This window comes from Abramis brama (genome assembly GCF_963993115.1).
Source record: "Abramis brama genome assembly, chromosome: 7".
In the NCBI taxonomy this organism is placed as follows: domain Eukaryota; kingdom Metazoa; phylum Chordata; class Actinopteri; order Cypriniformes; family Leuciscidae; genus Abramis; species Abramis brama.
Genome location: NC_139969.1, coordinates 44,960,298 through 44,974,273, shown reverse-complemented (window position 1 = coordinate 44,974,273; position 13,976 = coordinate 44,960,298). Strand labels below are relative to the sequence as shown.

Here is a 13,976-nt window from a genome sequence, read left to right as displayed (position 1 = left end):
TAGAATGTAGGGCTGTCTCGTGAAGGAATTTCCCATGCGGTAATTTTGAGTGGCTCAATAGCGCGACATATTATCACCATTTATATATTTGTCGTTTATTTATATTTGTGTTGCTATATAAATAAGTGTTACGATGTGTATAGCATGCACAAAAATCAAGGACATTTTCTGTAACGAATGTAACCAGAATTAAACAGCGTCTCTGCGCATTGAAAGGCTGTCACTCAGTGCGCAGTCACATTGTTACAGCAACGGATTGTCTTTGAGTCATTAAACCGTAATGTACAAACACGTTCAAAAACACTGATTCGTTAAAAAGATAGATGAAACTAGGTGTTAATTATTTATAACTTTAAGCTCCACTTTAAGGCTCAGCTGACCAGCAATGCTTCGCATGGGTAACGCTGAAGCTTCATAGCTTAATAGAGACCAGTTGCATTGATTCAATGCATGACTCGCCGATTTATTTTCCAGCTGCTTCCTCGCACTGTGAAATGCCATTTATGGTAAATACCCTTAAACATTAAAAGGGTGATACAATATTTCTCTTTCCTTGGACACAACAACCTTTTTAACATATTTATGACTTGACCTCAAAGACAGACGCAGGTAATCGCACACGCTCAGTCGATCTCTCTCATTCACTGTCTGATTCAAGAACTGTCTGTCTGTTATAAATCACCATGATAAACAGTCTTGTTATCATTATTAACGTATTTAACATTCAATACACACAAAGTTCAAAACAAAAACGGTATAGCCTTATGAAAAAAAACCATGTGAATATTGCGGTTGCTGCGGTTACTTGCATTCCTCTGCACTTGGCTTGTCAGTGGCGCAGTACTGCAATATTGCGGTTATCGTGACAGCCCTAATAGAATGTATTATTTTGTTTTATTATTGTAAGTTATTTGGTTCAAGGTGAAAGAAACAGACGTGGTATTGGTTTTGACTTTTTTTTTTTTTCTACACATTGTATGAAAACTGCGGAACTTCACCTAATTTAATCGAAGCTTTTAGGCTGTTGAATCATTCAAAAGAAACGAGTCAATGATGTCTGTTTTCATTTACTAACTATCTATTGTTCTTATTTGTCACTGAAACAAACTACAAAGAGAACTTTTTAATTTATCAATATAGCTTTCTCTTTGAATCTGGGCTGAGTTTCCCGATAACGTTGTCTCTTAGCGCGCTACGAAGACTCTTAAGGTATAACTTAACTGAAGGTATACCATTTCTAGGTGTGTTCCCCAAACTATACCTTATAGGAAGCCGCTTAAGATATGCCTTCTTACGTGCGACGTTACCCGGTGCTGTCCGGGGCGATGCTGCTGAATCTGCTGATATCGACGGCTCGAGAATCAGTTATTCTCTCGTGCAGGGGCTGTTTATGTGAGAAAGCGGTGATCTTTATAAATGAAGCACTTCAGAAATAGTTTAAATTGCATTTATTAGGACTTATGGGATATTTTAAAAAATAACCCAAACTATAATAGCCTATAATAGCCTTGCCGACATATTTAAAAATTGTAGCCTATCATATATTGCTGCCATAATAACCATTTTAATTTTTTATGTGCTTTCTTCTCTTTCCTATTTTTGTTCGCTGAGGTGGAGCTGTGATGAAATATTGTTCTTGTAAATACTTTCCAGCATTTCAGTAAATAAAAGTGTACGTCACGTACGGTGCTCGGCAGTGATCAAAAAGGGTTTAAACAGTGGATTTTGAATCTGTTTGTCAAAAAACAGTAGGTAGGCTTACTAATTTGGCCAGGGATTTTTACGCAGGTTGGGTGAGAAAAAACACTGATATGGATTCGGACGGCACTAAAATCACTGACTCACCCCTGTAAATGTTTAAAATACTTAACTGACAGTAGCCTATGCTTTTGTAGCAAGTGGCTCAATTTTAGCGACTACGCCACCCCAGGTTAACGGGGAAAACAACCCAAATAAAGCACACAAATACGTTCCACCTAGAAAAGGCAAGAGGCATGGGCTTCCGTGCAAAAATGTTTATTTAAAGCTAAAAGTTGATCAATAATTTAAAATCAGTAGTTCACATGGGTCATGATTGAATTGGACAAAGCGACAAAATTAAACCTTCAAGGTTCACAATAAACCCTCACAAGATTCACAATAAACCCTCACAAGATTCACAATAAACCATCACAAGATTCACAATAAACTTTCACAGGGGCTGAGGCTTCCGGTCAGGAGCAGGCTAGTGTGCTGGCAGCAGGTCTACCATAAGAAGCACGCCAACCCAACGTACACCCACCAAATTCACTGCAAATAACCAATGGTAGTGACACGGCAATGAAACTGCAATAACACTCTTAGTGAAGCAAAACCTGCGGTGAAACCGACAACCAGCCCGCTCCTGGAAGTCCTCAGCTCCTAAAGAAAAAAAGAAAAATAGATAATCAAACTAAATTTAAATAAACAAAGAAAACAGAAACATTCAAAGTCAATTTGTTGACTCTAACATGACGAAAACCAACAAGAAAATAAACAATTTACAATGCATCCCAAAATAAACAAAATATAAATACTCTAAACACTCACATTCACATTAAAAAAAAAAACACATTCACATTCAAGAGAAACAAACAGATCTACTGTGACCGCGGCAGAAACTTACACCAAATACAGCGTTAACAGTAATAACATTACACCTAAAAATAATTCCAAGCAAACACAATCACTCAGAATCAAATAACAAAAAAAATAATCTTTCAAGCCCGCATAAACATGTTTGACTTAAATGTAATGGTGTGTAGAAAGCAGCAGCGTGGCTTTAAAGAGCGAGTGGCGGAGAGAGAGAGCGCGCGCGCTGTTTAATGCGACTGCTCACTTAACCCACTTTAGCATCCGTGAAGATCTTCAAAACAATAAACAAGGGTTACGACTAACAAAGTTATCGACCAGTTACCCACCTGGTAATACAATAAAGTACTATCCCAGTTTACCTACCAGAGAATACGATCGTTACACTTCAACATATACCGTAAGAGAATCATGTAACAGCCTTGTTGATTGCAACAGGTGGTGTTCCGATCAGTTAAGCTGCAATGCCACACCGATGGAAGCCCTGAAGGCACACCGTACTGAAACAAATTGTCACAACCCAAGTCAGGACAAAAATAAAACTTCCCACTACGCCCCAAGATGGTACCAAGCCTACCTGGGAGTAAGCAGCCACCCACGCGCACAAACCCTCAGCCACCCAACGGCACACTCAATCCATAGTTGCGACAGGAAGGGGCGGGCTTTCAACCATGACACACACCAGGAGGCATGAATGAACGGTTTATATGCCCCAATGGGCGAATGCTCATTGGCCACCTACCAAATTGTACTGACGTCACACAACTTCACTACACTTTCACTGGCCTTTAAAAGCGCTCTTTAATTAAAATAAATGTATAAAATTGTATTATATAATAATATAATTAAAATTCTAACAACAATCAGTGTAATGACAATTTTATTCTTTGCACGAAAACACTTGAATTAGCCTAATTTAATACTGTCTGGGTGTATTAAAACTCCAGAGTTATATTCATATAGACCTGCAACAGTGATAAGGTAAAGCTAAGAGTGGTCCAGACCAACCTTACGAATGACTTACAGAAGGTATACTTAACTAAGAACGTTTCGGGAAACACGCATTAACGATAAGGTACAGCTTAAGGTGTAACTTAAGAACGACGTAGCGTTAAGAAGGTTTCGGGAAACCCAGCCCAGAACAAAATTGTCAACTATTTGCTCTCCTGTTGCACCATTTCCTCCCTCCAGTAGATGTTACTTGCTTCTGATTTAATTAGACCCTACCGAATACTATAACTGGGTGTAGCACATCAAGTCAAGTTGTGCACTACATGCTACACAGTGTTGTGGTAAAACATGTGGTAAAACCAGTCACCGACAGGGGCGGGTGTTGTGAGGTTTTCGCGTGCAGCCGTCATAGGCAGCCGTGCTCGAGCGCAAAACCTCACAACACCCGCCCCTGTCGGTGACTGGTTGGAACTAGGGGTGTAACGATATTCGAACCGAACCGAAAAACCGCGATACAACAGCCACGGTTCGAACCGCGATACTCTCATGTCGAACCGAACGCGCCCCGCCCCCTGCTGCCCCGGCCCAACTCTCACATCACTTTGTCACAAAACTATTTTTTTCTTCCTTGACATTTGATTAAATAGTTATTAATGAGTACACTTTTAACAACTAATAAGAGCTGTAGTTTTACTAAATATTATTTACTAAATAAAATGCATGTCACGTGATTTGGGTGATCGATCACGCTCGGGAGTTTACATACGCACTTCAGGATGGCAACTCCGCGGCATATTGAGATTGAAGACCCTCCGGTCACAACCACTGACTGATACAACAGCAGCAGTGCTGATCACGACACTTGAGAATGATCACCGACACCGTCATCATCCAATATGATGACATATCACAGCTTTTTTTAATCATCGTTTTGAGACAAATCATTGTTTGATTTGCGAACATAATCCTCTGCCGTCTGGTCGCTTCCGCTTCAAGCCGGACTCGTCTCGCGCTAACGGTAATTCTCACTGTCCACGTTTTGATTTCGGCAAATCAATTTTGGCGAATGCAAACAACGTGATTATTGTTCATGAGTCCAACATCCAGCCACGCAAGAAAACATGAAATCTACCTGAGGGAATAATATGCTCGCAAAATATTTCTGATTATTATTAATGTTTAAAACTGTTTTGTTTTTTCCCCCAGGATTCTTTGAAGAATGTAAAGATCATAATAGATTTATTTGAAATAGAAAGCTTGTGTAACACTATAATTTACTGTCACTTTTGATTAGCCTAATGCATCCTTGCTGAATAAAAGTAGGCAATTACTTTCTTTAATTTCTTTCCCAAAAAAAATTATCTTACTAACCTCAAACTTTTGAACTGTAGGCCTATGTATAATGTTAAAAAAGCTTTCTATTTCAGATAAATGCTGTTATTTTGAATGGTGGTTTGTTTGTAATGTGACATTTTGTTTGTATGACATTAAAATTATTTTTAGAATTAAATTGTACATAAATAGGTTAAGCAATACAAATGTGTTTGTCTGATAACCTTTTAAACATATACTTAACTACAGTTTGCAGACACTGAAATTATGTACATTGTGCGATACAGTACACATATTTTGAGTGTCCCTCGTTTTCCTATAAAGAACCACGATTGTCCCGCATTTTCCTTTTCTGAAGTTGGCAACCCTACTCAGGTGTGCAGTTTATTTCTGACTAGTCAGTGGAGGCATTTATTTCATTTTAGTTAACTCAGGTGTGCTAACTGCTCTAAAGAAAACGTGAAGCCACTGTATAAAGTTAAGTTAATAAAGTTAAAGTTAATAAGTTAGATTATTGTTGTTGTTGTTTTTTTTATTAAGTTAAAAGTGAATCTAGTGTTATTATTGCTGGTGCCCTGCCATGAACCCTGCCCCCACAGCAAACAGAACCGAACCGAACCGAACCGTGGCTCCAAAACCGTGATATGAACCGAACCGTGGCATTGGTGTATCGTTACACCCCTAGTTGGAACACTATTATTTTGGTCTTGAGTGGTGGTGAAACCGTTGTTGTGTGCAGATCTCAGAGCCTAGACTGCCTACAGAGACACGCTTTTTTTTGACGGCTTGCTTATGGGGCGGGCAGCAAGCGGATCGTTAGGAAAGATGAGATGAATGTAATAATTTATGTTTGGACGTCAAATCGCTGATACAACCTTTAATTGATGTTGCAGGTAAATATGTTTTATCATCTGCATACATGACTGTCCACACACTTAAAAACAAGAGGAAGATCATTGGTCTTAAACAACTTCCTTGAGGCACACCACATTGCAACTCTTTCACATCTGCATAACTTCCATTATAAATGCACATTGTCCCATGAGACGGTTAACTAGTCTGAGTATGAGTATGAGAAGAAAAATTATCCAGCAACAATTTATAATCCAGTACATCAAAAGATGAGCTAAAATCTAACAATCCTGCTCCTACGTTATTGTCATCAATCTATGCTCTCTCAATATCAATGCTAAATATTAGAGAAGAATGTTCATTTTCGCCATGATAAATTTTCCACCATTTTGAATTATGTCAACAATCTACTTTTACTAACTAGTCCTTGGTTTTTCGCCCGATCGGAACCAAACCAGTGCAGAAATGTATAGAAAATCCTATAAATCCTAAGCAAAAATTAGTGGGCATATGTAATATAACATAGTAAAAAAGCATGCAACATTTTATGAAGATCGGAACATAGGTGGCAGTATTACTGTCAAAAAGCTTTGAAAACCATGTATTTCCTATGGTAAATTGCCTGTATTGGCTTTTAATGGACTTTTCCATCTATGATGTCATTGGTTAAAAGCTTGCTAAATAAAGCTTAAAGGTGCCCTAGAATGGATTATTTTATTATTTTATAATGTTTTCTGGGGTGCCCTTATAATGTTAGTATGTTTTTTAGATCAAAATTTGTTATAATTTAGAAATAAAATGCATATTTCCTAGCCTGATTTCATCCTTTGATCTGAACACTCAGTTTGAAGGGGCGTGTCTGCTGTAAGACTGCAGTGTTGTTGCCCACTGCTGTGATTGGCTGACATGCTTGCATATGAAATATCTGGCATTACATGTAGAGCTATCTGGAAAACTTTTACTATTACAGCTTTTATACGCAGTTTCTGCGAGAAACGACGTGAAGTTGAGCGTTTAGTCACTGGCTTGATTTACTGATGCATAAACAGTATTGAATGACTTTGAGAGAAAGATTATCTGTCTTAACTTGAACAATTACACATCAGAAATTCACATAACTCATGGTTCTCCAGAGGCTCGGATGAAGGAACTAAAAAAATACTTTTGTGTTCATTTGTACATCCAAACACTGAGCAACTGCCATGCTTCGTTCGCTCGTTTGCAAGCCATGATGTCTCTCGAGGAAAAAACAATATCGCGCTGGATCTAGATAACACAGTGTAAATTATCGTTAATAAAATCACTACTTACCGCTTGCGGGAATATAACGTTAGTTGAAATTGCCCCCTTCGTCCGTTTGAGACGCCGAGAGAAGCCTGGCTGCTTGATATTGTTGTAACAGTCCGTGGTGAAATGGGCAGAGCAACTAAACAACTTCGAATTAAACTGTAGCGGTATCCGATTATAGATAGATAGATTATAGATAGATCTGCCATTTTCCCTATGATCCTCCTCCTGCTTGTTTCTTCACCTGCAGAACTTCTGATGATTCGGCTGTGCAGTTCCGCCTGGCATTGAGCATGGGCTGGCATATGCACATTTTTGGAGGCGTACATATTAATGATCCCGACTGTTGCGTCACAGTCGGTGTTATGTGGAGATTCGCCTGTTTTTCGGGGGTGTTTTTTTCAAAAATGAGATTTAAATAAGAAAGAGAAAACTATGGTGTTTGAGACTCACTGTATGTCATGTCCATGTACTGAACTCTTGTTATTTAACTATGCCAAGATAAATTCAATTTCACATTCTAGGGCACCTTTAATGTCTTTTGATGCTTATGTGCTTAATGGCCTTAAATGCTTGAACCCCGCTAAATGCTGCTTGCAGCTTTAATTACGATTGTTATTGTTTGCGTGGACTGGATGTGGACGCTGGAGGAGGTAGGAGCGTTTGCTAATCTCTCGCTAATCGTGCTCTGTTGTATGAAATGCGTGTTTTTGAAGTGCTAGTTTGTATTTAAGGATGTGTCCTAATCCATACCCTTTCTCAGTTGTGAGAACCTGAGTTCCCCCCCAGAGAAAGCTACGTTTCATTTTCCTCGACGATCGGTATGTATTAGTTTTACGTGCATGCATTAAGTTAGAGAATTTATCTAGCAGAGTAACAATCTTATGTTGTTTATAGGGCCCTGTTTATAGGTCCGTAAAGGGCTATAACTGCATTCCAGTCGGGGTGCTCCGTGTTCATTTACGGCCGCAGTGCTGTCCTGTTTCGGTCCTGTTTCGACTGTATTAACTCAACTGATTCAATTGCAATTTGGGACTTCAGTTGATATTTTCTTTAGTTTCTTTTTGGCTCTTACGTAGTCTTCATTTTTCTTTGCACTGATATTAGCTATAAAGATTGGTGCTAGAATCTGAACTGTAATCATTGCTCTTCTCTCATTCTAATTTATTTTGATTCTTCTACTTGCTTTCTCATTTGTATTTGGGTCAGTGACATATGTACCATAAAGTGTTTTTTCAAAAATGTCAAATAACAGGCATAAAAATGGTTGACTTTTGTTCTACTAACTCTCATCTTTATAGAAACATATGTTGTTTCAAAATTTTCAATTGGAATCAGAATTTATGTGACAATTTGTTGTATTAGTGCATACAATCGTCATATGGTGTGACATGAAAATAATTGTATATAAACTGAAAATGGATTATACCTTTCTTAAGTTACTCACTTTATCAAAGTCATTTATCGTAACTAAACTGTGATCCATTATAGTTTTGTGAAAATTAATTAAATTTGTGTATTATTTTCTAAAACATTGCTCAATGTGAGACCTATGCCGTCGGTCTTTCAACATATTTTCTATTTATTGTGACAAACCTTGCTAGAAAATTATAAAAATATTTGTGACTCTTGCTGATACTATTTTCTATGTATTCCATGAACATTTTCAGGTTTTATCATTAATAAAGGTATGTTATTTTCACAATTTGGAATGTCACACCAAATGATATAGTGTCACACCATATGATAATGTCGCCATGTGTCAATGCAAACCATGTATTATCCTACTTATTGGTGAGTACTGATCACTCATATGGCAGGAAATATTTAACCACTCTTAAATGCTGGAAGGCAATATTCAAGTTTTATTGATTTATTTGATATTTAACAATACAACAAACATTTTTTTTAATATTGTATGAACCATATGAACATATGTTTGTGTATCAAATTTCATTTCAATTCAAAACTGGTCTGCAATATGTATTAATATAAGTAAAACAACCAATTTTTTTATATCATATGAACCGTGTAAAGCGTAGCTGAGTGGATCCACAAATAAATCAGTTCATCTAGACTCCATTGTACATAAGCCAGTCAAATTTGGAGAGAGTAGCGAACCGACTGCCTTGTTGAGGTTGTGATAAGCCACAAACAACTTCCTGATCTTGATAATAAATGCAGTCTCGCCTATTTGGCCAGACAAAACCATTTTTGTCTCCACGTTGTTTCATGCAGTTCACCTGCAGCCCCTCCATACTTATGGCAACAATTTGTCCCACATATGGTTTTCCCTCATACTTAAGACAAACTGTCCTTCCGTGTATCCTTCATTGGAAATGGTGTCTGAATCCTCAGCTTGGGCCTCTCCAATTGATGCACTTGATTGGGCACATGCATACAGCACCTGAGTAGAAGAGCTTCAAAAGGACAGATTTATATGTTAGTGACACGACTGTCGGCAGTGATTGCAATAACTAGCTTCTACTCCATCAAATTGGGTTTGCCCAATTTACAAATATGTAGGGTTTATACTGACTGGGCTTGGGGCTCTCTAGTGGGCAAGCTGGATGGAGAAGAAGGCACCTCCGTAGCAGAGCCACCATCACTTAAGTCAAAGAAAGAGATTTATTTGTCAAGGAAATGTTTGTTTGCAGTGAAATGTTATCACCAGCATGTCCTAAAGTTAGCTAAATATGTTATACTCACTGGGCTCGGGAATCTGTAGTGGGCCAGCTAGGTTGGACAGAGGGCACTTCAGCAGATGGGCCACCACTTCAAAGTCAAAGGAAGAAAATCATGTATTTATTTATTATTGTAAAATGTAAATAATTTAATGGAAACTCATAATACTCATCACTTGTCTTGTCACCTGGCACCTCATCAGGGAAAACATGGTCAAACTCAAGTTGGTGCAGCTTGTGACGGGTGCACATCACTGGATACTGGCAGAAACAACTAAGATCTCTGTAAAATATCTTTCCTGGAGCAAAAGACAGAACTTGGTGTGTACTGCTGATTCCAGTCACTGGACGCACTGACGGAGGGAGCATTTCATCCATGGTGGAGATCTGCTCTTCTTCAATCCACATGATGGTGACATTTTCAGAGGACTTTTGTAAATACTCATACAGATCCCTTGGTGTTTGTAGGTCACTGCCTCCGAGGACATACATGTCTGCCTTACGCTTCAGCACTCCTCCCACACCGTCAGGTGCACCCTTCCCATGGGAACGCTCTGAAAAGTTCCAGGTGACCCTCTTGAATCCCCATGCATAGGGAATGCTGCTCATGAGGAAGCAGTTTGATCGATTCCGGTACTGGGTTGCTGGCCCATCACTGAGGACATGCAGGGTGTCGATTGCATTTTCATGTCTTCTTCAGAAATCATCAATAACTGGCTTGATGTGTGCCCACACAGTGCCCACACGGCACGCTCATCGTGACGCAAGGACTGGGAAATGGTGGCATAGCACTGGGTGCCACCAACTGAGTAGGCAACTCCAGTATGCATTGTGGCCTGCTGCCTATTGCCACCGAAATGAAAGGCCTGAATTTCAGTGTTGAGTTTACATGCATAGTTCTCTGAAAAGTCTGTGTAAGACCATTTCATTAGCATGGATGTTCTCCTTGATGTGTCTGAACTGTTTCACCTGATGAAGCCAGTTTAACTGATGACTCGCAATTGCATTGAGCCTCTGGTTGAACACACCAGTTAGCTCTCCTACTGTCCCCCTCTTCTTTTTCTTCACCCAGTTCTTGTAGCTTCTCTCTCCCACTACAACATCCTGCTTCTCCCACTGCTCCCATGTTGCAGTGTCAGCTGGGTTGTGGTCCTGCAGGTTGGGCTCATCATAACAGCACTTTGTGCACACACGCTGCATGCATTTTGTATTTTCAGTATCACATGCGATACCTGACAGCAGTGCTGACAGGCTTTTTGTCGTGATCAAGCCTCTGCTTGAAAGAGCATCAATTAGGAGCGAGATGTTCGCATGTTCCCAGCAGGCACTGTGTTGCGGTCGCTGGACCTAGCCTCTGTGACATAAAAAGGTTTATACCTTATGAACTGTCTGTAGGACAGCTGGTGCTTTTTTTCACATTTTTGCATGTAGGTCTTATGAAGGTCCAGCACTCGTCTTTGTCTTTTCTCTTCTTCCCAGGAAGCACAGTGCTATTTTCATCTAACAGCAGGAAGGATTCCACCGGAGCCTTTTTCTCATTTTTTAACTTTTTCCTGGCTGGCAAGTTGGATTTTTCTCTGACTGTTAGTTTTGTTACGTTTTGCCTCACACTTTGTTTCCTATATTTCTCAGCCCTCTTCTTTTCTTTGCTGACTTTTCTCTGGAGCCTTTTGTTCTGATCCTTCAGTCTCCTTAATGATTTATTCAGCTTCTTTATCTCTTCAGTGTGTGGGCTTGGTGGTGGTGATGTAGGACCTGGGACTTGACCTGGATGTCTCCATCATAGATGGAGTTATCTGGGGGAGTCATGTTGAGTAATGCATTTAAATTTCTTCTTTTGGCTCTATATTTTGTTTGAGAATTCCTCCATATCTCCCTCAGCTTCTCTCTTCTTGACGGTGGGAGAGTCTGGATTCTAAATTTAGGCATCTCCCCTTTCTGTTTCTTTTCTTGATATCTGTTAACAGAATGGTGTGAACATTTTAACAGCTGTTCAACATTGTTTATTCTCTTCATTTCCTAACTGCGTTCCTCTTAGTTGCACTGCCTACAGTGATGATATTTTAGCTATCGTGTATTTTAGCTATCATGTATTGCCAGGCTTCAAGAAATCTGCCTGGAAACAGACAGTTGTTGTTTACTTTTCTTTTCCTCAGCAACTCCTCTCTCTTTGCAGGGTCTGAATTCACTCTCTCCCTGTATCTCTTTGTCCTCTCTGCACTTGTCATCATTATCTGCCTCAAGTTGACAAAAGAAAAGGAAATGTATGGTTTGAGATGAAGACAACATTGTTTAGACTTAAACTGCATTCTAAGGTTTCTGTGAAGGGGTCTGCATGTCTGTCTGATGAACTAGAAATCTGTATCACCGAATAAAACTAAACTAAACTAAACACAATCGATGGTGGATAATTACAGCTTTTATGTGATGATGGACCCAAATAAATGTTTAAAAGGAAAAAACATACATTGGACTTTGTTATTTATTGTTATATATGCAGGGAATTACAATTCATATCATATGGTGTGACAATCAAATCATATGGCGTGACAGGCAGACATGTCACACCATATGATGAAGTGTCGCACCATATGATGTTTTCTGCACTTAGCACAACCTTGAGTCTTGTAGCTACACATTAGCATACTAACAACATGCTAGCTATAACAAAGCAGCACAGATTTACATATAATTATGACAAAATAATAACATTTCTTTTGCATTTTTATAAAAAAAGTGTCACACCAAAAGACATCTGGAAGTGGGACTTTTGTCAGAGTGCCAACAAGATCTGATTTATTGTAAAAATAAAAATGATGACTCACCTCAGGTTGAACAGTAGCAATACACTGCTAGTTCTGTACAACATTGCTGAAGAAGGTCCTCTCCTTCCCAAGGGTGTCAAAACAGTTGCCCGTTCAAATATCCCAAAATAGTGTGTCACCATATGATTTTGATTTGTGTGACAAAATCTTTTTGACTAGAACTGACTCAAAACATTATGCTTGGACTTTGAAAAGAGTAGGCTCACAAATAGACATCTGTATTATTTTTCTGTATTTTTTTGAGAATTTTTGCATTTTTTTTTTTTTTAGTTTTATTCAAGTTCTCACTTTGAGAAACAAGTGCCGGACAGTCACACCATATGAGTTTTGTTATGTTTGGTTGAAAATTCTGAAAAAATTAGTTATGAACTGTTTTAATGTTGAATATGTTCACATAAAGCATAATGTTCTGCACAATATTGAGAAGGTTTTTGGCAAATATATTTTGTATTCATACATGTTTGACACTGAAGACAGCAAAACTGCCATGTCACGTCACCCACCCATTTGATTTTGCTTCTAAGTTGAATTATCTATTCTCCAATTATTTTTTGGAAATAATAGTTCATTTCTTTAAATTGCTTTATTTTGCTCCAAATTGCTTGACTTGTTTGTTTGATTAATAATTTTGACTGAAGTTTGGTTTGTTTCCTTTTATTTATTTATTTATATATTTTGCTGCCATTGACATTCGGGTTTAGTTTCAACCAACTGTTTATTCCAATTTATTAGTTGTAATTTATTTTGGTTACTTTAATTTTTGAGCGTTAATAATCCTTCCAGCTATCAAAGTGACTTTCTTTATTTGATTCTTTATTTCTGTGTTTGATTATTTCTGTATTTGATTATTTCTGTATCTGATGTATACCTTTTTGTGTGTTAGCAGGGCCTGAGCACCAGGGGCAGAGGATTCTTATTTGGGTGACGGTATCTTTCTCACCGTGTGCAGTGCTTGGTATTAACGTGTGTGTGTGTGTGTGTGTGTGTGTGTGTGTGTTTGCGCACAGTGAAGTGCAGTGGTCCTGCACCTGCGGGTGGCATGCTACAACTCTCTGCCTCTGTGCCTCTCGTCCCTGCCTAGACCTGGTCCTAAACCTTTAGGGGTTCATTGAATTTGAACAAAGTGCCTTATATCCTTTTTATACTGTTCTCTTTTAAGAATTGTCAATAAAACTTATTTTTGTAAACTTATTGAATGGGCGTTATCAGTGGTTATCAGCTTATAGATATGGGCCAGAAGGTGGCCTCCTGCGCCTTAAAGAAGGCTGTTATCATCCATCCACATGGTTAACCGACAAATACAGAAGACTCCAGATCCAGTCCCATAGGAAATCCAGCTCGACGGTAATCGGGAAATCTACTGGATGACGCGGGCGGCAACGTTGCGATATTTCTAGTTTGATATTTTCAGGTAAGACCATTAAAATGATAAAAC

General features: G+C 38.7%; 1 protein-coding gene and 1 long non-coding RNA gene across 11 annotated transcripts in view; one reads left to right on the top strand and one right to left on the bottom strand.

The window, feature by feature from the left end:
• The window catches only part of LOC311087309 (uncharacterized protein), a 504,672-nt gene that overhangs the window by 85,251 nt on the left and 405,445 nt on the right, over positions 1–13,976 (top strand). The gene's annotated exons all lie outside the window — the stretch shown is intronic.
• On the bottom strand, positions 2,001–3,374 carry LOC311087373. Of its 2 annotated transcripts, XR_014607241.1 has the most exons (3): positions 3,188–3,374; positions 2,977–3,110; positions 2,001–2,884 (listed from the first exon to the last, which is right to left on the bottom strand). It is a non-coding gene; the product is annotated as an uncharacterized lncRNA (long non-coding RNA). The 2 variants fall into 2 exon arrangements; XR_014607240.1 differs by having other exon boundaries at positions 2,977–3,374.